The sequence below is a fragment of the Carcharodon carcharias genome, chromosome 10 (genome assembly GCF_017639515.1).
Source record: "Carcharodon carcharias isolate sCarCar2 chromosome 10, sCarCar2.pri, whole genome shotgun sequence".
Classification (NCBI taxonomy): Eukaryota; Metazoa; Chordata; class Chondrichthyes; order Lamniformes; family Lamnidae; genus Carcharodon; species Carcharodon carcharias.
This window is the reverse complement of record NC_054476.1, coordinates 60,055,388-60,080,854: the sequence shown is the minus strand read 5'-3', so window position 1 is coordinate 60,080,854 and position 25,467 is coordinate 60,055,388. Positions and strand designations below refer to the sequence as shown.

Genomic DNA, 25,467 nt, shown 5'->3' with positions numbered 1-25,467 from the left:
CTGATGAAAGGAAGGTCATTGATAAAGCAGCTGAAGATGGTTGTGCTGAGGACACTACCCTGAGGAACTCCTGCAGTGATGTCCTGGGGCAAAGATGACTGACCTCCCACAACCACAACCATCTTCCTTTGTGCTGCGCAATACTCCAACCAGTGGAGAATTTTCCCCCGATTCCCTTTGACTCCAGTTTTGCTCGGGCTCCTTGATGCCACACTTGGTCATATGTGGCCTTGATGTCAAGGGCTGTCATTCTCACCTTACCTCGGGAGTTCAGCTCTTTTGTCCATGTTTGAATCAAGGCTGTAATGAGATCAGGAGCTGAGTGGCCTTGGCGACCATCATCTGTGGTATTTTGCTTCCTGTAAAACTGCTGAATACTTATTTAACCCTGCTTTCTACATTTTAAAGCTTGAAAATGCTTTCTCCTTGATGTTTGCCAGCACTTCTGGGGATGAAAGAATGTTGCAAGATGGTGCTTGGGATTGGAATTCCCCAGTAGATACACACTGGTGGGACAGTCTATGTTCCTTGTGTTTACCTGCTTTCCCCCCCACCACCCATACGAGCAGACCATGAGCGCCTCTAGGTCTCATAGTCATCTTTAATTTCTCTGATTTCTCTCATCAAGTCTTATTTAGTGTTCACTTGCTTCATTTAAGCATCCCCTTTTCTGCACCAAATCACTTTACAGTTCAAGCTTTTTCTTTCCTTGTATCTGTGGTCATTTTTTATACACAACCCCTTTCCGTGGGCTCTGTTCTTGACAAACTGCCCATCAGAACTGGAAGGTGTTTTTCTTTCTTCACAGATGCTGACTGATCTATGGAGTGTTTCCAGCATTTTTTTATTGTTATTTCAAACTTCCAACATCTGTGGTATTTTGCTTTCTGTAAGACTGCAGAATACTTATTTAATCTTGCTTTCTACATTATAAAGCTTGAAAATGCTTTCTCCTTGATGTTTGCCTACAGTCACATTATCTCAGTGGAACTACCTTCAATTTTCTCTTTTTTTGTACTTGAAATAATTCTCAATCTTCCTAACATATTAATTTAGCTCTTAGTTATTAAATGGACAAGACTTTAATTGTTCTGTGGCTAATTATTCATTTTTACAAAGGAATGTAATAGAAACTTCTCTATTAAATGATGGGAAATGGATGTTAAAGAAAAAATGTTCTGAAATGCCAGCAATCAAAATGAAGATACAATTCCTGATTAAATCATAGGAGCAATTTCTCTTTTATTTATAAACCTCAGAAGTTTAATGAGGTGCAATTTTTCAGTTTCATTCTAGATAGCCAGTCTAGTTATGGTTTTGATGATGATAGCGTTCTTGATTTTTTTTTTCCCCCCGATCATAATTAAAGAAAAATTGTCTACAACATTGAAAGAAAGAAAATTTACAGCACAGAGCCTTTCTGCCCTTCACAAACATGCCAGCTGAAAAGGAGATACAGAGCCTATTCCCACATTACAGCTGTAGTTCACAGCCTTGTAGGTTACAGCGTTTCAAGTGCATATCTAAGCATTTCTTAAATGGGATAAAGGTTTCTGCCTCTCCATCCTTTCAGGCAGTGGGTTGCAGACCTCCACCACCCTCTAGGTGAAAGCAATTTTCCTCAATTCCGCTATAATCCTCCTTTCGCCAGTTATTTTGAATATATGTGCTCAGGTCAATTCTTTTCTGCTAAGGGAAATGTGCTCTTTCTATCCATTCTGACAAAGCCACTCATAATTTTGTGCATCTCTATTAAATCTTCCTTCAGCTGCCTGTTTCAAACAAAATAACACCAGCCTATCCAATATTTCCCTATAGCTAAAATCTTCCATTTCTGCCAACATCTCTCTAAATCTCCTCTCTATCCTCCTGGGTGCGATCACATCCTTCCGTAATGTGATGACCAGAACTGTACACAGTACTTTAGCTGTGGTCTAACTGGTGTTTTATGCAGTTCTAGCATAACCTCCCTGCCCTTATATTCCATGCCCAACTAATAAATTAAAGTATCCTGAATACCTTCTTAACCACCTTACCTACCTGCCCTTTTAGCTTTGGTGATCTTTGGCATGCACTCAAGTTCCTCTGTTTCTCCACACTTAAGTATCCTACCATTTATTGTGCATTCCCATACCTTGTTTACCCTCCTCAATTGTGTTACCTCTCACTTCCCTGGATTGTACTCCATTTGCCACTTTATAAAGGAAGGGACAATGAAAGAATGGTGATATATACCCTGGATGGTGTGTGACTTGGGGAACATGAATCTGATGGTGTTTCCATGTACTTATTGTCCATGCCTTTCTCGTGATGGAAGTCACAGGTTCAAAGCTTTGATGACTTGAAGTGCATTCTGTAGCTAGTACATGTTTGCAGTACATTGGTGATGGAGTGAGTGGATGTTTGAATTGGTGGATGGATGCCAAAAAAGCAATCTGACTTTTTCTGGATGGTGTCAGGCTTCTTGAAAGCTATTACAGCTGCATCCATCAAGACAAGTGGCATATAGTCTATCACATTATTACTTTTTGCCTTGTAGGTGATGGTCTTTAATGAGTCAAGAATTGAGCCACTTGTTGCAAGCCACCTGGTTTTTGAACTACGCTGGTACCTACAACATTTATGTTCCATTTGAGTTCCTGGCCAACAGTGACTTGCAGGATGTTGATGGTGGAGTCTATACAATACCATAGCTGTTTGGAATAAAATATGAAAAATATTTATATAAAGCTTAACATTAATCATTTAAGCACCAGATAACAGGATCTTCAACTTCCAGAGAAAAGACTAGATGTAATATAAAGCCTTCAATATTTAATAACATCCTGAAGCACTTTTCAGAGGTATGAGGGATTAAAGAAGTTAGGAAGAGGCAGCCAAAAACCTGAAGAGAGTAAGATGGAGAGGTAGAGGCATTTAAAGTGGTAATTAGGGCATGTGCCTGGTTTCATCTTGAGTTTGGGGTCTAACTGAGGTTTCTTTCGGGTTTGCCTGTTACCCGAAGAATGCTACCATGGACAGTTATTCTTAAAAAAAATTCTTGTTTATTTAACGACCTATGTACATCACAGTACTCTACACGAGATTGTACTTCTGCTTTGCACCAGATCTCAGTCTGCTAATCGTGTGACATTGCATCATAGTTAGATCAGTGGTTACATCAGTATCAGGTGTGTTAGGAAATAGAGATGGTTAAAGTAAGTTATATTAGTATTTGTGGGTGCTAGGTATGACTTTTTAGCTTTAAAGATTAAGCTTGATTTGTATTTGACCGAGTGTGGCATCAAGGAGCCCTAGCAAAACTGGAGTCAATGGGAATCAGAAGGAAAACTCTCCACTGGCTGCAGTCATACCTAGCACAAAGGAAGATGGTTGTGGCTGTTGGAGGTCAGTCATCTCAGCTCCAGGACATCACTGCAGGAGTTCCTCAGGGTGGTGTCCTCGGCCCATCCGTCTTCAGCTGCTTCATCAGTGACCTTCCTTCCATCATAAGGTCAGAAATGGGGATGTTCACTGATGATTGCACAATGTTCAGCACCATTTGTGATTCCTCAGATACTGAAGCAGTCCATGTCCAAATGCAGAAAGACCTGGACAATATCGAGACTTGGGCTGACTAGTAGCAAGTAACATTTGCGTCATACAAGTGCCAGGCAATGACCATCTCCAACAAGAGAGAATCTAATCTTCGCCCCTTGATGTTCAATGCCATTACCATCACTGAATCCTCCACTATCAACATTCTTGGGGTTACCATTGACCAGAATCTGAATTGGAGTAGCCATATGAATACTGTGGCTATAAGAGCAGGTCAGAGGCTAGGAACCCTGTGATGAGTAGCTCACCTCCTGACTTCCCAAATACTGTCCACCATCTACAGGGCACAAGCCAGGAGTGTGATGGAATACTCCACACTTGCCTGGATGAGTGCAGCTCCCACAACACTCAAGAAGCTTGACACCATCCAGGACAAAGCAGCCCGCTTTATTGGCACCACATCCACAAACATTCATTCCCTCCACCACCGATACACATAGCAGCAGTGTGTACCAACTACAAGATGCACTGCAGGAATTTACCAAGTTTCCTAAGATAGCACCTTTAAAACCCACGACCACTACTATCTAGAAGGTCAAGGTCAGCAGATAGATGGAAGCACCCTCACCTGGAAATTCCCCTCCAAGTCACTCGCCATCCTGACTTGGAAATATATCACCATTCCTTGACTGTTGCTGGGTCAAAATCCTGGAACTCCCTGACAGCACTGTGGGAGTACCTACACTACCTGGACTGCAGCACTTCAAGAAGGCAGCTCACCACCGCCTTCTCAAGGGCAACTAGGGATGGGAAATTAAATGCTGGCCCAGCCAGCAAAGCCCACATCCCATGAATGAAAACAAAAATCTGTATCTGCGTGATAAGAAAGGTCAAATCGAGTTTTAGTTTCACTTTAAAATGGTGCTTGCATTTCTAATGAGGAGTTTTACGACTCTGAAAGAGAAGTGTCTTCCACTTGGGTAGTTGTAGAGTTTCTTTTGTTTCTGGTTCCTCATCTCCATATGGATCTAAATAGTACGTCCAAGGCTCCATTGGTTTCCTTCTCAATGATGTCAAGGCTGTTTGGTTGCTTCTGATATTTCCCTAGTTTGGCTCAATTCTATACGATCTCATCTATGTAGTTCTTTCTATTACAATGCCTTCTTTCTGTTGATGATCTAACCACACTCCCTCCCTGGGTTGTAGCACATTTAAGTCATGTGCTCTTGCCTAAAATTGAAATTATGAGCTTGACTTTTTGTCTCTTTGTTGCTTTTCACACTTCTCTGCCCTCACTCTTAACTTCATTTAACAGGGCGTTTTCCAGGTTCCTGTCCTTCCTTTGACTAGAAGATCTTCATTGGATTTTCCCCTCTTTCACTCCCCTGGATTTTTGGGGTTTTTCTTTAGCTTGGGACTGGCTATCTGTCCCTTTTGCTCCAGTTTCTCCTGGCAGCAACTTCAAAACCAATTTGAACTTGGAGCTGGCTATCTGTCCCTTCCAGGTGGCTTCTGATTGGCAGCTGTCTTCCAAACCAGCTGGACTTCAACAGCTTGCAGAACAAACTGCTGTCATCTTGTGTGTATGTCTGTGGAAGGGACCTGCTTCTCTTGACCCCTGTTGCTAGGCAACAGTCCAATTCTTCCAGCCCTCAAGCTTCAGATTTAAAGACAAAAGCTGCAGAAAGCAGATTTAAAGTGAGAACAGCTTGCAAGAGGCAAACAAACCCAAGGAACAACTGGAGGTCTGTAACTCTTTGCTATGCAGTGATGCAGTGGTGTATTGTTAACACTGAGTCGATGAGAAAGAGTGTGTGGAAGACAGTTCAAATGCATGTGGCGATCCATAGAACCATAGAAAAGTTACAGCACAGAAGGAGGCCATTCGGCCCATCTTGTCCATGCCAGCCCGAGGACACCCAGGTGCCCTTTCTAATCCCACCTTCCTGCACCCGGCCCATAGCCCTGCAGCTTACGCACTTTAGGTGCAGATCCAGGTACTTTTTAAAAGAGTTTAAAGTTTCTGCCTCTACCACCAACTTGGGTAGTGAATTCCAGACACCCACTACCCTCTGCGTGACAAAGTTCTTCCTCATGCCCCCCCTACACTTTCTGCCACTTATCTTGAATCTATTCCCCTGGTTCTAGAATTCTCCATCAAGGGAAACAATTTTATCCTGTCCACTCTATTCCCCTCATAATTTTGTACACCTCAATCAAGGCACCTCTCAGCCTTCTTTATTCCAAGGGAAATAACCCCAACCTATCTAATCTCCCCTCATAGCTACACTTTTCTAACCCTGGCAACATTCTTGTAAACCTCCTCTGCACTCTCTCCAGTGCTATTACATTCTTCTGCAATCTGGTGACCAGAACTGCACACAATACTCCAGTTGTGGCCTCACCAGTGTTTTATACAATTCCAACATTATATCCTTACTTTTATATTCTATACCTCTGCCAATGCAGGAAAGCATTCCGTATGCCTTCTTTACAACCTTGTCTACTTGAACTGCTGCATTCAGGGACTTGTGTACTTGTACGCCAAGATCTCTCACTTCATCTACCCCTCTTAGTATATTCCCATTTATTTTGTAATCCCTGTAACTGTTTGACCTCCCTAAATGTATGACCTCACACTTCTCTATGTTAAAATCCATCTGCCACTTTACTGCCCACTCCATCAACCCATCTATATCGTTTTGGAGATTATGGCTATCCTCTAAACTATCCACTACTCGGCCAATCTTTGTGTCATCTGCAGGGACCCAGGGAAGAAGAACATCAGAAGGAGAGTTCAAAACCCTGAAGGCAAATCCTTGCAGAAGGCATCTGAGAGAAAGCGTCGGTTTGGGAGAAGATTCCAAGGCAAAGTCTTGGAGAGTGAGATTGGAAACTCTCGTGTGAAAGGTGGAGTGCAATAGGACCGGTTGGCCCACGGTGTGACAAGCGTCTGAGGGGGAGTTGAGGAGAGATCTATAGCATCTGGTTGAGGTGGCATCTGTCGCCTGGTTTCAGACTGTGGTGTGTCTGACCACAGGGTGTCATAGATTTACAAAGATTGTGTGCTTAGTGTGGACATTAATATAAGTGTGGACAAGTATAAGATAGGCTTTTAAAGTTGTGTTATCCTTACAAATCTGTATATATCTGTAAAGGTATAGTGTGGGTGAAGGAGTAATATAATATAGTTCATCTTTTCTTGTTGAATAAATGTTTTATTCTTTTGTTAAAAGTTCATCAGCTGACTCCTGTGACTGTTCAGTAGCTACTCTCCACGTATCTAAACAAATTAAATAAAAGCTAGGATCTATCAAGCTGGGTTCCACTCCGGGATCAGGTTTGTCCAGGGGTAATCTCAGCAGGGGTCATAACAGGTGCTCTCAATGTTAACCCTTTACTATATATCTGCCCCACCACCACCACCACCCCCCGCCCCGCCCAAGTCTGTACTCTAACTATATACATCCTCCTACATCTTCCCCCACAAAGTCTCAGACTTCACAGGGTTAGCCTCTATGTTGCATTGACCAATCTCCTTGATCTGGTCCTGATTTCATTTTGAGTTGAGGATGAACCACGCACACTCGTTTGATCGGAGAGTCTTCTACTTGGGTGGTTGTAGAGTTTCTTCTTGTTTCTGGTTCCTCGTCTCCAAATGGATCTATATAGAATGTCCAAACCTCTATTGGTTTCTGTCCCAATGATATCAAGGCTGTTTCGTTGCTTCTAATATTTGCCTGGTTTGGCTCAATTCTATAGGATTTCATCTATGGAGCTCTTTCTATTACAATGCCTTCTTTCTGTTGGTGTTCTAACCCCACTCTCTGCCTGGGCTGTAGCACGTTTAAGTCTTGTGCACTTGCCGAAAGTTGAAATTATGAGCTTGACTGTCTCTTTGTTGCTCCTCACGCTTCCTAACTTTCTCACAATCATATGGGATAATGTTAGGTTATGGTGTTGTAGAGCTGGAGATTGTGTTCACAGCTGTCTTCCCATTTATAGTTCTGATGGTGAGAACCCTTTTTTTTTTAAGTGATGAGGCTCTATAGTTAAGAAGGGCTAAGTTCTTTTTTTATCAATTCCTTGATTGTTCGAACTCCTCTTTCTGCTTCTTCATTTGACTGAGGATATCTAAGCAAACTAATTACATGCATGAAACCATATTCCTGCGCAAAGTTTTGGAACAGCCCATTAGCAAACTGAGGTCACCTAACACCACAATGTCTGGGATACCATGTGTTGCAAAGATATTTCTTAGTGATATTATGACTGCCTCAGCCATGATGCTATACCGTCTATTCACTCTAAACCTTCTGGAATGGTAGTCAGTGACGATGATGAAAACTTTTCCTTTGAACTCAAATCAATTCCTAGGCACTGCCATAACCTCGAAGGAAAAGTGAAGGGTGCCATTGGTTTGCTCTGCTGTTGGCTATTCACTGCATACACAAGGCAATTTGTGATTAATTCTTCAGTGGACTGACTGATGCCTGGCCACCAGATTGACTGCTGGGCTCATGCTCGGCATTTCACTATTCTCAAGTGACCTTGATGGATTTTCTGGAGACTGTTGAGTCAAAATGTTTTAGGGATGAGTAGTCTGTCATTAAAAACTAAGAAATCATCAATGATTGTGAGATGTTTTCTCAGTTTAAAGTATTGCTGAAGTACTGGGTTCTTACGAGTATAATCTAGCCATCTGTTCTGGCAATACTCTTTTCTTGGGATGCATTTGTCATCCTGCTGTTTTGCTTGTTTAATCTCTTGTTATCACTTTTCTGTGGCTTGTATCTGTTTTGTAATAAGTGAAGTATGTGCTTCCACTTCCTCAAAATTTAAGTCTTTCAGTTTGACTCCTTACTCTGGTATTCTTGATAATGCATCTGCTTGAACATACTCAGTAACTGAATCATATCTCCTGCATCTCAGTCTAAAACATTGAATTCTAGGTGGTATTATTGCTATTTACTTTAGGTTAAGAACAGTAACCAAAGGTTTCTGGTTGGTTTCAATTTTAAACCTTAATCCCAAGACATAATCAGAGAACTTCTCGCAGGCCCATGTGGCTGCTAATGCTTCTTTCTTAATGGTTGCATATCTCTTCTCTGTGTCCATGAGAAATCTTGAGATGTAATAAACTGGTCTTCTTTGTCCATCTTTTTGAACTTGAAACAGCACTGTGCCCAAGCTTGTATATGGTGTGCTGCTGCTACAATTATTGGCAACTTTGGATCATGGTGAGCTAGAATTTCTGGTGACATTAGGAGATTTTTAGTCTTGTCAAAAGCATTTTGCTGGTCCACGTTCCAGAACCACTGTTGACCCTGAATCAACAGCTCCAAACAGCTCTTTGATTTCTGCCAAGTTTGTAGGAATCTGCCTACTTGATTGACTACCCCAAGGAATCTTTGTAGTTCTGTTATGTCTATAGGCTGTGGGAACTCTCAAATGACCTTGGCTATCTGTAGGTTAGCCATAATTCCTGAAGCTTGGACAATGTGCGCTAAGAGTTTTATCATATTTGTTGTTTAATGACAAACATGCTTCTTGTAGGACTTTGACGGCTGCTGTCACTCAATGGTCATATTCTTCCCTCAATGAACTGTGTACAAAAATCTCGTCCATATTCCTTCCAGGGTCTGAGACATCACTCTTTGGAATATCCCAGGTGTAGAAACAGTCCTGAATGGTAACCTGTTAAAGCAATAAAGACCAAATGGGGTGATAAAATAGTTAGTAATTCTTTGTCCAGAAGCAACTGCCAAAAACTGCTGTTAGCATCCAATTTTGTGAAGAGGGTGCTAATTTTTCCAGGGCTGTAGTGAATCAAGGCCTGGACTTCAATTGTGTTATGGGAGGAAGGGGAAATGCACAGGAGGTTCTAGCTCGGGGAATAATATGTTTAGGGTTGGAGGAGCTGTAGGGCTTGAGGAGGTTAAACTGAAATGAAGAATGAAGTAATGGATAAATGCAATGTTATGGATTTTAAAATGAACATGTTCAGTTGCTGGGGGTCATTCTGGGTCAGTGAAGATGGATGTTAGATGAGTTGGAGTTGGTACAGGGTAAGTGATGACAGAAGAGTTTTGAATGAGCTGGTTTATTGTCAGTAGAGAATGAGTGTTTGGAGGTCGCAGAGGCATAAATGAATGTTTCATTGGCAGTTAAGCCAACATAAGGTGAAATAGGCATGATATGAAGTTGATTGAGTGAGAGGAAACAGAGTGGTGTTGAACTATTTTTTTCAGACTGGCGGAAGGCATACAGTACCCGGAGGTTGGCACTGGGGCCACTTTTTTTTATTATATATTGATTTAGATTTGGATGTACGGAACATAATTTTAAAGTTTGCAGATGACACAAACTTGGCAGTACTGTGAACTGTGAGGAAGATAGTGATAGACTTCAAGAGGATTTAGACAGGCTGGTGGGACATGACAAATTAAATTAAAACTAAGAAGTGTGAAGTGATACGTTTTGGTAAGAAGATTGAAGAGAGGAACTGTGAACTAAAGTTCTATTCTAAAGTGGGTGTAAGAGCAGAGAGACCTGTGGTTATATGTGCATGAATCATTGAACATTGCAGGGAAGGTTGAGGAAGTGGTGACAAAGGCAAAACGGAGAAATTCTGGGCACCATGCCTTAGGAAAGACATATTGACCTTGGAGGGAGGTGGCATACGCTTTTCCAGAATGACACCAAGACACAAAGAATTAAATACCAAGGAGCGATTGCACAAATTAGAGTTGTGTATTTCCTGGAATTAGAAGATTAACAGCTTTGTATAGCTGAAATATGACCTCTACCCTTTGTATTCTAGTCCTCTAGACAGAAAGGCCAGTATTCTATTTGATTATTTCTGTACTTGTTCATGATTTTCTAATGGCCTATGTACCTTGAACTCCCCCACACCCCCCCGTCTCCTCCCACCACACCCCCGCAACACCCCACCAACCCCAAACCCATCCCTCACCGGCAAGTCTCTTTGGACTGCCACTATTTTTAGTTTTGAACCGTTTGGAGACTACTCTGTTCTACCTTTTTTAGGTTTAAAGTGGATGATCTTATATTTGCTTACAATGAAATCAGTTTACCACAGTTTTGTCCATTCACTTAATCCAATATCTCTTTGTAATTTTATGTTTCCATCTACTCTGCTTATAATGCTGCCTATCTTTGCATCATGGCAAATTTGGATATGTAACTTTCTATCACATGATCTAAGTCATGAATAAATATGGTGAATATGATGAGGTTCGAACACACAGTCTTGCAGTATGCCTGTAATGTAACAGTAAATGGATTGCATTCTACTGTTGAGTTTAAAGGAACTTCTTTCTCTTTGAGTCTCAGATGCCGGGAACATGAAAGTTACAGCTTTTAAAATGATCAATTTATTAAATGATACCATCAAACACATAACTGAGTTCAAGTCAATTGTGATAGCTCATGCGAAAGAAAAGGTCAGTAACCTATAACAATGGCCAAAACAAGAGTATGCCATAAAAAAGCGGTTCCTTTTTTTTCAATTTTCACAATATTAAGGAGAATGGCTTGGCTCCATGGAGAGAAACTATTTCCATTGTTTAGGAGCATGGGGGCATAGTCTAAAAATGAGAGCCAGTCCTTTCAGGAGTGAAATTAGGAAACACTCTACATTATGCCATTTAAAAGAAAAGATACTCCTGATTGAACAAAGCTTAACATTTTCATTATTTTTTGCAGTGACAATATCCCACAAAATGTTGAAGTTCACTTCAGATCAGTGATTGTGTTGATTGCATGTGTGAAGATTGCAAGTGCTCCCTGTGGCAGAGCAGTGATGATTTACGACAACTTATGGATTCCCCTAATTATCTATGTTTGTGGATGCCAGATGTTGCTGTCAGTTTTACAAAGTAATGATGGCGAATGCTAACAGTTTTACTGCCATTACAACTGCCAATTCTGGGCCAATGATTTATTGCGGAATGGGTTAGTGGATATTGCTGTGATGAAAGCAAGATTTTGGATAAAACTCCGTTCGTGTCCATTGACTATTGCCAGTGTAATAGTAATAGGATTCCACTAGACTAATTCATCGTATGTTAATTTTAATCCTGCAGATTTGTAGGCCAATCTTTTTGAAAATTATTGGTATTACATAAAAGCTGTCCTTGATATCAAGTCATGAAGCTCAAGCTGTTTGTGGGAGTATTGAGCTGCATTGAAATGCAATTATAGAACCTGTGACTCAACCAAAGTAAGATTTCAGAATGTTGTTTCTCTTGGATTATTTCAACCAAGATGTAGAAGATTTGTATGTTTTGTGCCTCATGTCAGTATAAAAACAGTGTAGTGTAGGTGTGCCAAGGTGTCATTTAGATTGAAACTGCAACTGTGGCAATATAAGCTTTATCCTTTTGAAATGTCATAGGAGAACCCAGCATACGTATGCATTGTGAATAACTAAATGTCGTTCTAGTGTTATAATATCTGTTTTATTCTACTACATTTTTTTAAGTTCTGGTAAAGAAAAGCTGCAGTTCAGTATGTTTCTGTGATTCTATTTTCTTGAATGGACAAGGATGAATGAAACAGATGGTATCAAATCTAATATGAGCTGCACAGTCTTGTTTACCAGAGTTTCAAAAAAATATATTTCCTACCTTTTATCACCTCCTTTCCTAAGGGTTGTAGTAGGGTTCTACAGATGCAAACAATCCTCCAGCAGCTCATTCAAATGATTGTGGTTCATACGAGAGTCTGGTCATATTATTTGGTTGTGGAGAGCCAAAGCTTGTTTTTGCTCGACTTGTACCGGCATGCATTCTCCTACTGAGGTAATTGGAAAGCAATAATGAACAGGAGCCAAGAGGTGTTCAAACCAATTGTATTGCTCCATCTACTGACCTGCTGAGATCAGCTAACTCAACAGTGACTATAATCAAGCTGTGGTCTATATGGCTTTATATCATACCACATAAAATGGTGCATTTGCACTTTAAGCTACTTTATTATTTTATTTGGGTAATATAGAATTTGTGGTGGGATTCAAAAGCATGCTTTATATTGAACAGATGTTTTGATTTCTGCTGCTTATTCATTTGGATTTGTGTTATCAGGAGCATTATTCGTTCAACTATTTGTCTAAATTTATTACATGAAAGACAAAATATATGTAAATCAGATTTAAGCAAAATAAATTAACATCGGGTGAGCATCCCGACGCCTTCGCGTACTCACATGATACTTCAGTTGATGGGCACGCGCAGGACTCAGCAGCGCATCTCCCGACAGTTAACAGACCTATTAAGGCCACTAAAGTAATAATGCAATGAAATTTTTTGCTGCACGTCCAACCTTACTTACGCAAAGGCTAAGCGGCCTTTGGATATTTTAGGAAACCTCATCCACGGGCGGGATGAGGTTTCCAGTAGCAAATAAAAATTAAATGAAAATTTTTAAATGTCATTCATAACACGTCCCTGCTTATGTGACAGAGTCACATTAGGGGACGTGTTTTTAACATTGCTTTAAGTTTTTAGTTTTTAATTTTAAAAATCTTCAGCTCCCTGAGGCAGCTCTGTGCCTCAGGGAGCTCCTCCTGTCCCCACCCATCCTGGCTGGCCGTTAATTGGCCAGCTAGTTTGAAATCCCGGTTGGAGCCTGATCACGGGTAACGGCTTCCCGACCACTCCTGGGCCAGCCAGCCGCTCCCTCCCAACCACTGGAAAATCCTGGCCATGGGAATGCCACCAACTGGAAGTTCCCCTCCAAGCCACACACCATCCTGACTTGGAATTATATCACTGTTCCTTCACTGTCACTGGGTCAAAATCCTAGAACTCTCTTCCTAACAGCTGTGGGTGTACCTACACCACATGGAATGCAGTAGTTCAAGAAGGTGGCTCACCACCACCTTCTTGAAGACAATTAGGGATGGGCAGCCAGCGACGCCCACATCCCATGAAAGAATAAATAAAAATAAGTAGCCTTGCGGTGGTGTGATAGGTTATCGGGAGTAGGTGGGATGCAGATTTCAGGTTACTATCAGATCAGTCATGATCTTACTAAATGGCGGAGCAGGCTCGAGGAGCTGAATGGCCTACTCCTGCTCCATGTTTGTATGTGATTTTTTTTTCCTTCAGGTATTTACCCAATTCCCTTTTGAAAGCTACTACTGAGCCTTTTTCCACCACTTTATCAATCTTAAATCTGTGATCTCTAGTTATCAACCCTTTGCCATTGGAAAGAGTTCCTTATGTTACCATATGATTGGGCACCCAAAGTTGTTTGAAATTGACCTGATAGAAAGTTCTCAGTGAGAATGTTGAATTAAATTTTTCCTTGGCATTAGTTGATTTAATATGTTATTACACATTCTTTGATTTGCACTTAGTCACAATCATCATCATCTGGGTCACCTGTTACACTCTGAAACGAACCTATATTTATAACTCTACATTGAATCTGGGCAAGAAAAGAAAGTCCAAAATACAGCTAATCTACTTTCAAATTTCTTACTCTTAAAAATATTAATTTGCTGTGATTTTTGTGAAAATACAGTATTTATAAGATCTAGATATGCTTTGAATTTTATAAAACCTGCATGTCTTCAGGGGACTGACATAACAAAATAACTTTCAGTATTAGAAAAATTGTGTGACACCTCTTTAGTGGATGATATTAATAATTTAAAAGACAGTGCCTCCAGTCACTGAAGCCACCCTTCTCTTTCACAAACCCTTATCAATTTTCTTATTGGATCATAGAGCAGCATGGAGCAGAAGGAGGTCATTTGGTCTATTTAATGTGTGCTGGCTCTTTCAAAGAGCAATCTAACTAACCCACTCCTCCACCCTTTCCTCATATCCTTGCTATGTTTTTTCCTTCAAGTATTAAATCAAATTCTGTTTTGAAAGCTCCTATTTTTCTCCACATGGACTGACACTGTCCTGTCCCATCCAATTAATTTTAATATTTTTCTTCAAGCAACTATTTAATTTTGTTTAAAATAATCTTATGCACTCTGATTCAACAATGGTCTGCAGCAGGGAATCCTAAATTTTAAACTTTTTTTTGTGCTCACTCAGCCTTATGCCTGTCCCTGTGAAGTACCTTGGAATGTTTTTCAGTGTTTCAGATGCTACATAAATTCAGATGATTGTTTTTGTAATTATCTTAAAATTGTCAAATTACAATTGAAACAATCCATTGTTTTTTGCCTCATCATAATTCTTCATAACCTTGAAATTTTCTACCAGTCATCCTTTTGTCTTTTCAGCTTAAGTAAATAAACCTTTCATGTCTGTTTCATAATTATAATTCTTCATGCTTAATGACATTGTGGTTTGTCAATACTTCATCTTTTCCATTGCGTTATATGCTTCCTATAATAGGGTATCCAAAATTGTTTTCAGTCCTAAAATCTTGTGCAATTTCAACATCACTGCCTTCTAAATATACACCAAAGTAGCACTCACCTGAGTAAGAAGGTTGTGCATTCAAGTCCCATTTCAGGACAAAAGTCAAGGCTGACATTCTCGTGAGAACTGAGGGAATGCTGCACTGTGAGAGATGTCGTTTCTTGGATGAAATGCTGAACTGACACCTCGTTGCTCTCTCAGGTAGACATAAAAGAGCTCATGACGATGAGCAGGAAAATAATCCTGACATCCTGGCCAATGTTTATCCCTCAATCAACATCACAAAAACAGATTATCTGGACATTATCACATTGCTGTTTGTGGCAGCTTCCTGTGTGCAAATTGGCAGTTGCATTTCCCACATTGGTTACACTTCAATATCTATTTCTTTGGCTGTAAGGCCTTCTTAAGGCCATATTTGGGGCTAAATTAAATATTTCAGGGATAAATTAAAAAGCAGAACCACAAAGATAATAATCTCCGGATTTCTACCTGAGCCCCATGCAAATTGGTGTAGGGTAAAAAAGATTAGAGAGGTAAATGCCTCTCAAAGATTGGTGCAGGAAAAATGGATTCTGATTCATTGGGCACTGGCACCAGTACTGAGGAAGGAGAGAGCTGTTCAGTTGGGACGGGCTTCATTTGAACCATGCTGGGACTAGTGCTCTGGTGAATCATATAACTAGGGTTGTAGATAGGACTTTAAACTAATTAGTCAGGGGGAGGGTTCAATTGAAAGGAGGTTTAAAAAATCAAAAAGAAACGAGGGGGCAGAGTGCAGGGTAGTGAAGAGGCGAATGATAATCAAAGTGTGACAGGAAGGGGGAGAAAATATAAGCAGAAGAGTGCAGCAGAAATCAGAACCAGAATGAACAATAATAGTTTAAAAGTGAAAACTTAAGGCTCTTTATCTGAATGCATGCAGCATTTGTAACAAAATAGTTGAATTGACGGCACAAATAAAAATAAATGAATATGACTTGATAGCTATGACAGAGACATGGTTGTAGGGTGACTAAGACTGGGGACTCAATATTCAAGGGTATTTGATGTTCTGGAAAAATAGGCAAAAAGGAAAAGAAGGTGGGGTAGCTTTGTTAATAAAGGAGGTTATCAGTGTGGTGGTGAGTAGTGATATAAGTGCAATAGGTCATGATGTGGAATCAGTTTGTGTGGAAATATGGAATAGCAAGGGGAAGAAGTTACGGGTAGGAGTCTTCTATAGGCCCCTGTAGAGTTGACTCACTTTGGACAAAGTATAGATTGGGAAATAATGGAGACATAGGAGAAGGGTGCTACAATTGTCATGGGTGATTTTATCTGCATATTGACTGAACAAATCAGATTGGCAGGGGTAACATGGAAGACAAATTTGTAGAGTGCATCAGGGATTGTTTCTTAGAGCAATACGTTGCAGAAACTACCTGGGAACAGGCCATTTTAAATCTAGTAATGTTTAATGAGGTGGGATTAATAAGAGATATCATAGTTAATAATCCTCTAGGGGTAGCAATCACAAAATGGTAGAATTTCAAATTCAGTTTGAGGGCGAGCAACTCAGGTCTCAAACCAGTGTCCTCAACTTAAATAAGGGCAATTACAGAGGTATGAAGAAAGAGTTGTCTAAAGCGGGCTGGGAAAATAGACTAAGGGGTAGATCAGTGGATGAACAGTGGCAGACATTTAAGCAGATATTTCATAATGCCAGCAAAAATTTATCCCGTTGAAAAAGAAGGACTTGATGAGAAGGATGAACCACCCTTAACAAAGGTGGTCAAGGAGAGTATCCAATCAAAAACTAAGGCATACAAAACAGCGAAAACTAGTGGTAGGCCAGAGGATTGGGAATTTTTTTGGAACCAGCAGCGGAAGACTTAAAGGCTAATGAAGAAGGAGAAAATTGATAATGAAAGTAAACTGGCAAGAAATATAAAAACAAACAGCAAGAGTTTCTATGGGTATATAAAAAGAAAAAGAGTGGCTAAAGTGAGTGTGGGACCCTTGGAGGATGCGACTGGAGAATTGATAATTGGGAACAGGGAAATAGATAATTTAAACCAATATTTTGCATTGGTCTTCCTGGTGGAGGACACTATAAATATTCCAAAGATATTAGATAAGCAAGGAACCAATGGGATGAAAGATCTTTTATTAGTCTCTATCATGAGGGACAAAGTATTTGACAAACTAATGGGACTAATGGCAGACAAGTTGCCAGGACCTGATGGCCTGCACCCAAGGGTTTTTAAGGATGTGGCTGCAGAGATCATGGAGGCATTGGTCAAAATATTCCAGAACTCACTGGATTCCGGGAGGGTCCCAGTGGATTGGAAAACCGCTAATGTGACACCCTTGTTCAAGAAGGGAGGGGGACAAAAAGCAGGAAACTATAGGCCAGTCAGCCAAATATCTGTCACTGGGAAAATGCTATTGATGTTCTGGAAAAATAGGCAAAAAGGAAAAGAAGGTGGGGTAGCTTTGTTAATAAAGGAGGTTATCAGTGTGGTGGTGAGTAGTGATATAAGTGCAATAGGTCATGATGTGGACACCTTAACAAAGGTGGTTCATCCTTCTCATCAAGTCCTTCTTTTTCAACGGGATAAATTTTTGCTGGCATTATGAAATATCTGCTTAAATGTCTGCCACTGTTCATCCACTGATCTACCCCTTAGTCTATTTTCCCAGCCCGCTTTAGACAACTCTTTCTTCATACCTCTGTAATTGTCCATTACTAAGGAACAAATAGGACATTTAGAAAAGCTTAACGCAATCAGAGTCAACACGGTTTTGCGAAAGGGAACCCATGTTTGACAAATTTGCTAGAGTTCTTTGAGGATATAACAAGTAGAGTTGATAAAGGGGAACTGGTATTTGGATTTCCAGAAGGCATTCAATAAGGTGCCACATAAAAAGTTACTGCACAAGATAGGAGCTCACGGTATTGGGGGTAATGTATTAGCATGGATTGAGGATTGGCTAACACACATAAGGCAGAGAGTTGGGATTAATGGGTCTTTTTCTGGTTGGAAAGACGTAACTAGTGGAGTGCCACAAAGCTCAATCCTCGGGCCTCAATTATTTGCTATCTATATTAATGACTTGGAGGAGGGGCCAGAGTATAATGTATTCAGATTTACTGACGATACAAAAATAGGTAGGAGGGCACGCTGTGATGAGGACATAAGGTATCTGCAAGGGATATAGATAGGTTGAGTGAGTGGGCAAAAACTTGGCAGGTGGAGTTTAATGTAAGAAAGTGTGAGGGCATGCACTTTGGTAGGAAGAATCAGAAGGCAGACTATTATTTAAGTGGAGAGAGACTCCAAAAAAGTACAGCACAAATGGATCTGGATGTTCTTGTGCATGAAACACAAAAAGTTAGCTTGCAGGTGCTGTAAGTAACTAAGAAGGCAAATGGGAATTTGGCCTGTATTGCTCGGGGGCTGGAGCTTAAAAATAGGGAAATCTTGTTACAATTGTACAGGGTGTTGGCAAGGCTGCACCTGGAGTACTGTGTACATATTTAAGAAAGGATATACTGGCATTGGAGGCAGTTCAAAAGAGATTCACTAGGCTGATTCCTAGGATGAAGGGGTTGACTTATAAACAACAGCTTAACAGGTTAGGCCTTTGTTCATTGGAGTTTAGACAAATGAGGGGTGATCTTATTGAAACGTCAAGATCCTGAGGGGAATTACATGGAAAAACTCAGCAGATCTGGCAGCATCGGCAGAGAAGAAAAGAGTTGACGTTTCAAATCCTCATGACCCTTCGACAGAACTAAGTAGAAATAGGAAAGGGGTGAAATATAAGCTGGTTTAAGGTGTGTGTGTGTGTGTGTGTGTGTGTGTGTGTGTGTGTGTGGGGGGGGGGCGGTGGGGAGGGGTGCGGGCGGCGGGGGGGGTTGGGGAGTGGGGAGAGAAGTGGAGGGGGGTGTGGTTGTTGGGACAAGCAAGCAGTGATAGAAGCAGATCATCAAAAGATGTCACAGACAACAGAACAAAAGAACACATAGGTGTTGAAGTTGGTGATATATATCTAAACGAATGTGCTAATTAAGAATGGATGGTAGGGCAATCAAGGTATGGCTCTAGTGGGGGTGGGGGGAGCATAAAAAGATTTAAAAATATTTAAAAATAATGGAAATAGGTGGGAAAAAGAAAAATCTATATAATTTATTGGAAAAAAACAAAAGGAAGGGGGAAGAAACAGAAAGGGGGTGGGGATGGAGGAGGGAGTTCAGGACCTAAAGTTGTTGAATTCAATATTCAGTCCAGAAGGCTGTAAAGTGCCTAGTCAGAAGATGAGGTGTTGTTCCTCCAGTTTGTGTTGGGCTTCACTGGAACAATGCAGCAAGCCAAGGACAGACATGTGGGCAAGAGAGCAGGGTGGAATGTTGAAATGGCAAGCGACAGGGAGGTTTGGGTCATTCTTGCGGACAGACCGCAGGTGTTCTGCAAAGCGGTCGCCCAGTTTACGTTTGGTCTCTCCAATGTAGAGGAGACCACATTGGGAGCAACGAATGCAGTAGACTAAGTTGGGGGAAATACAAGTGAAATGTTGCTTCACTTGAAAGGAGTGTTTGGGCACTTGGACGGTGAGGAGAGAGGAAGTGAAGGGGCAGCTGTTAATCTTTTGCGTGGGCATGGGGTGGTGCCATAGGTGGGGGTTGGGCAGTAGGGGGTGATGGAGGAGTGGACCAGGGTGTCCCGGAGGGAACGATCCCTACGGAATGCTGCCGGGGGGGGCGGTGAAGGGAAGATGTGTTTGGTAGTGGCATCATGCTGGAGTTGGCGGAAATGGCAGAGGATGATCCTTTGAATGCAGAGGCTGGTGGGGTGATAAGTGAGGACAAGGGGGACCCTATCATGTTTCTGGGAGGAGGAGGAAGGTGTGAGGGCGGATGCGCGGGAGATGGGCCGGACACGGTTGAGGGCCCTGTCAACGACCGTGGGTGGAAAACCTCGGTTAAGGAAGAAGGAGGACATGTCAGAGGAACTGTTTTTGAAGGTAGCATCATCAGAACAGATGCGATGGAGGTGAAGGAACTGAGAGAATGGGATGGAGTCCTTACAGGAAGCGGGGTGTGAGGAGCTGTAGTCAAGGTAGCTGTGGGAGTCGGTAGGCTTGTAATGGATATTGGTGGACAGTCTATCACCAGAGATTGAGACAGCGAGGTCAAGGAAGGGAAGGGAAGTGTCAGAGATGGACCACGTGAAAATGATGGAGGGGTGGAGATTGGAAGCAAAATTAATAAATTTTTCCAAGTCCCGACGAGAGCATGAAGCAGCGGGCACGATGCTGAACTCTTCTTTCGCCGTCTTCGTCTCCGGGCTCACTTCTTTGGCCAGGAGTCCTCTCCCCGTTCAATGGATCCTTTCACCCACCTCCAATATTCTCCCTCCACCTGGACCCCTCCCTCTGGATTCTTAGTTTCTCTTGATCTTTTCATTGAGAACTGTCGGCGCGACATTAGTCGTCTCAATTTCTCTGCTCCTCTCACCCACTCTAATCTCTCTCTCTCTGAACTTACTGCACTCCATTCTCTCATGTCCAACCCTGACATTGTCATCAAACCCACTGACAAGGGTGGTGCTGTTGTTGTCTGGCGCACTGACCTCTACCTCGCGGAGGCTGAGCGTCAACTCGCAGACACTTCCTCCTATCTCTCCCTGGACCATGACCCCACCACTGAACATCAAGCCATTGTTTCCAGGACTGTCACTGACCTCATCTCCTCTGGGGATCTTCCTCCCACAGCTTCCAACCTGATGGTCGCCCAACCTCGGATGGCCTGCTTCTACCTCCTACCCAAAATCCACAAACAGAACTGTCCCGGTAGACCGATCGTGTCAGCTTGCTCCTGCCCCACAGAACTCATTTCTCATTATCTTGACTCCCTTCTCTCTCCCCTTGTCCAGTCCCTTCCCACCTACATCCGTGATTCCTCTGACACCTTACGTCACATCAACAATTTCCAGTTCCCTGGCCCCAACCGCATCCTCTTCACCATGGACGTCCAATCCCTCTACACCTCCATCCCCCACCAGGATGGTCTGAGGGCCCTTAGCTTCTTCCTCGAACAGAGGCCCGAACAATCCCCATCCACCACTACTCTCCTCCGTCTGGCTGAACTTGTTCTTACACTGAACAATTTCTCCTTCAACTCCTCTCACTTCCTCCAAATAAAAAGTGTGGCTATGGGTACCCGCATGGGCCCCAGCTATGCCTGTCTCTTTATGGGGTATGTGGAACATTCCTTGTTCCAGTCCTACTCCGGCCCCCTTCCACAACTCTTTCTCTGGTACATCGATGATTACTTCGGTGCTGCTTCATGCTCTTGTTGGGACTTGGAAAAATTTATTAATTTTGCTTCCAATCTCCACCCCTCCATCATTTTCACATGGTCCATCTCTGACACTTCCCTTCCCTTCCTTGACCTCGCTGTCTCAATCTCTGGTGATAGACTGTCCACCAATATCCATTACAAGCCTACCGACTCCCACAGCTACCTTGACTACAGCTCCTCACACCCCGCTTCCTGTAAGGACTCCATCCCATTCTCTCAGTTCCTTTGCCTCCTTCGCATCTGTTCCAACGATGCTACCTTCAAAAACAATTCCTCTGACATGTCCTCCTTCTTCCTTAACCGAGGTTTTCCACCCACAGTCGTCGACAGGGCCCTCAACCATGTCCGGCCCATCTCCCGCGCATCCGCCCTCACGCCTTCTCTTCCCTCCCAGAAACATGATAGGGTCCCCCTTGTCCTCACTTATCACCCCACCAGCCTCCACATTCAAAGGATCATCCTCCGCCATTTCCGCCAACTCCAGCATGATACCATCTTCCCTTCACCCCCACTGTCGGCATTCCGTAGGGATCATTCCCTCCGGGACACCCTGGTCCACTCCTCCATCACCCCCTACTCCTCAACCCCCACCTATGGCACCAACCCTTGCCCACGCAAAAGATGTAACACCTGCCCCTTCACTTCCTCTCTCCTCACTGTCCAAGTGCCCAAACACTCCTTTCAAGTGAAGCAACATTTCACTTGCATTTCCCCCAACTTAGTCTACTGCATTCGTTGCTCCCATTGCGGTCTCCTCTACATTGGAGAGACCAAACGTAAACTGGGCGACCGCTTTGCAGAACACCTGCGGTCTGTCCGCAAGAATGACCCAAACCTCCCTGTCGCTTGCCATTTTAACACTCCACCCTGCTCTCTTGCCCACATGTCTGTCCTTGGCTTGCTGCATTGTTCCAGTGAAGCCCAACGCAAACTAGAGGAACAACACCTCGTCTTCCGACTAGGCACTTTACAGCTTTCCGGACTGAATATTGAATTCAACAACTTTAGGTCCTGAACTCCCTCCTCCATCCCCACCCCCTTTCTGTTTCTTCCCCCTTCCTTTTGTTTGTTTCCAATAAATTATATAGATTTTTCTTTTTCCCACCTATTTCCATTATTTTTAAATATTTTTAAATCTTTTATGCTCCTCCCACCCCCACTAGAGCTATACCTTGAGTGCCCTACCATCCATTCTTAATTAGCACATTTGTTTAGATATATATCACCAACTTCAACACCCATGTGTTCTTTTGTTCTGTTGTCTGTGACATCTTTTGATGATCTGCTTCTAACACTGCTTGCTTGTCCCTACAACCACCACCCCCCTCCACTTCTCTCCCCCCACCCAACACCACCCCCCCCCACACACACACACACACACACACACACACACACACACCTTAAACCAGCTTATATTTCACCCCTTTCCTATTTCTACTTAGTTCTGTCGAAGGGTCATGAGGACTCGAAACGTCAACTCTTTTCTTCTCCGCCGATGCTGCCAGACCTGTTGAGTTTTTCCATGTAATTCTGTTTTTGTTTTGGATTTCCAGCATCCGCAGTTTTTTTTTTAAGATCCTGAGGGGGCTTGACAGGGTAGATGTTGAGAAGATGTTTCAGCTAGTGGGGGAATCTCGAACTAGAGGACTTGGGGACACTCATTTAAAACTGAGATGCAAAGGAATTTCTTCTCTCAGAGGGTAGTGAGTTTCTGGAATTCTCTGTCCCAGAGAGTTGTGGAGGCTAGATCACTGAAAGTATTTAAAGAGGAGGTAGATAGATTTTTGAAATATCGGGGAGCTGAGAGCTATGAGGAGCTGGCATGAAAAAGGGGTTGAGGCCTAGGGCAGATCAGCCATGATCTTAGGCCTGCCCTGCAATTCAATGAGGGGCCGAATGGCCTACTCCTGTTCCTATTTCTTATGTTCTCATATCTACTCACATTGTTGCCATTGATGACCTCGCTGTTTAAAGTGTATTTCTTTCCCCTATTCTTTCTTCTAATGTATATTGCAACATGGTTTTCAGCATTGAATTGCGCCTTCTCCCTTTTTGCCCACTTAGCTGACCATTCATTGTACGCCTATAGCCTTCCACAATCCTAGCCACAGTTTCAGGTGATCTTCTGGAATATGTGTCCATATTTGAAGGATTCCCGAAGTGTGGCCTTAAGGAGCATTATGATATTTTCAGGGAAGTTTTGAGTATGTGTCAATATTTGCAAATAATCCCTGGGAGAATGAGATCTCATTCAAAAAAAGTTTGAAAATCACTGTTCAAATCGGGACATTTTTGTTGATTTTTCTTAGATTAACTTCTTATACCCTGCTGACAATGAGAACAGAAACAGTCTCAGTAACTATATATTGAATGTTCAATTATTCCACACATCCAATAGAAAATAGTTGAGAACTACAGGTAATTAAAGACCCAAAACAATATCCTCTAGATTGGTTAGGCAAACTTATCCATTGAGTATCCAATCTTATGTTTGCCTAAATGTTGTCACTAGGTTAATTAATGCACTTGGAACAATATACTGTGGAAAAAATGCATTTTAAGCCAAAATGCTTTAATACTGTGGTGTGCTGCTTGTGTGTTTCTATTCTTGATTCTAATTGTTTCCTCTACTACCTGCAGTGACAAAGCTGCAACCCCCAATAATTCACCCTTCTGTTATACCGTACAACAATCTCCAAACATAACACAAAATTGGAAGGTTGAGATATTATGATATTACAGAGCTTGCAGTATGAAAATTTCAGCCACCCGCCATTACAATTTGCTAAAATTCTAGTGAGAAAATATAATATCTCGTTAGTCTTAAAGTAGGCTTGATGGCTTGATCCACCACCTTAAACGTTTATATCCTCCACCACCAAAGGTGCACAATAGCAGCAGAGTGTACCAGCGCTGCAGCAACTCATCAAGATGCCTTTGACAGCACTTTTCAAACCCATGACCTCTACTACATAAAGGAACAAGGATAGTAGGTGCATGGGAACACCACCACTTTCTAGTTCCCCTCCAAGTGGCACACCATCCTGACTTGGAAATAATAATGTTCCATTTTCCTGGGCTTTTCTTGAACTCCTTCCCTGACAATACTGTGGATGTATGTACACCAGATGGACTGCAGCAATTCAACAAGCTCACCACCTTCTCAGCTGTAGTTAAGAATTGGAAATAAATTTTGGTCTTGCCAACACACCAAAACATACAGCTGCATAAAGATGTGAAGCAAGTAACTGAGAATGCAGTTATAGAACTCCTTGGGGATAGTTTATTGTTTGAGTTAATAATACTTGTATGCCACAAAGTGGGAAGAAGACCAGATATCTCTTTAATCTGGGTCAATTTGAACCCAGGTACCAATAATTCCTAGGGAAATATTCTGATTCACTATGTCACATAATCATATTTTTTCTTGTCATTTTTTTTCTCTCCATTCCCTCAAAGGCATTGGTGGTGATAGATTGCAGTTTGGCGTTGGTAAGCCTCTGGCAACTTCTTCAAGTGGCCATTATTCAGGGGTGATTTTCTGAGTGACAAGTTAATTTACACCACAGGAGGTTAACTGCCCAACCTGATCCTATTTTTATCCACACGTCGATAATTCCAGCCAGACCTGGATAGTGATCGAGATTGTGAGCCTTGGTTGACTTGCCTCTCCATAACCTAGGTGCACAGAAACCAATTTTAGTACCTCAACCACTACCATTGCTGAAAGTAATCAACCAGACACAGACCAGCAGTTGTATAGGGGATTTTCTAGCCTGTGGGTCATCTACACAGCAAATAAACTTGTTTAGTCATTTCAAGAGCATGTAGCATGCTCTTGTCACAGAAATCCAACAAAGACCTTGCTCACCATCTGCAGTGTTTGTGAGTAGATATTATATAATTGCGTGGTCACATGGAGGAATATGAGAACAGCTGAATGCCAAATTTAAAATTCTGCTTTTGCTATTACATCTTAAATCCCAAGACTCTTGCAGTCAATTAGTACTAGTGTCAAATTCTAGTTTTAAAAAATTAAGAAAATAAAAAGTTATAATTCTAAAATTTACATTTGATGTAAAACTATTCCTAATAAAACAAAAATTGCTGAAATATCAACACACCATGACTAGCTTGTACCAAGCTTTAATGTTCTGATTCCAATTACTA

The 25,467-nt window shown here is 41.9% G+C and overlaps 1 protein-coding gene across 11 annotated transcripts in view; it reads left to right on the top strand.

The window, feature by feature from the left end:
• The window catches only part of dagla (diacylglycerol lipase, alpha), a 485,025-nt gene that overhangs the window by 103,043 nt on the left and 356,515 nt on the right, over positions 1-25,467 (top strand). The window contains exon 1 of one of the 11 annotated variants that reach the window (XM_041197360.1): positions 6,375-6,447. The exons of the other annotated variants lie outside the window; for them this stretch is intronic. The gene's annotated coding sequence lies outside the window, so the exon portion shown is untranslated. Of the gene's footprint in view, positions 1-6,374; positions 6,448-25,467 lie in introns of those variants that run through there. 11 annotated transcript variants of the gene reach the window in all.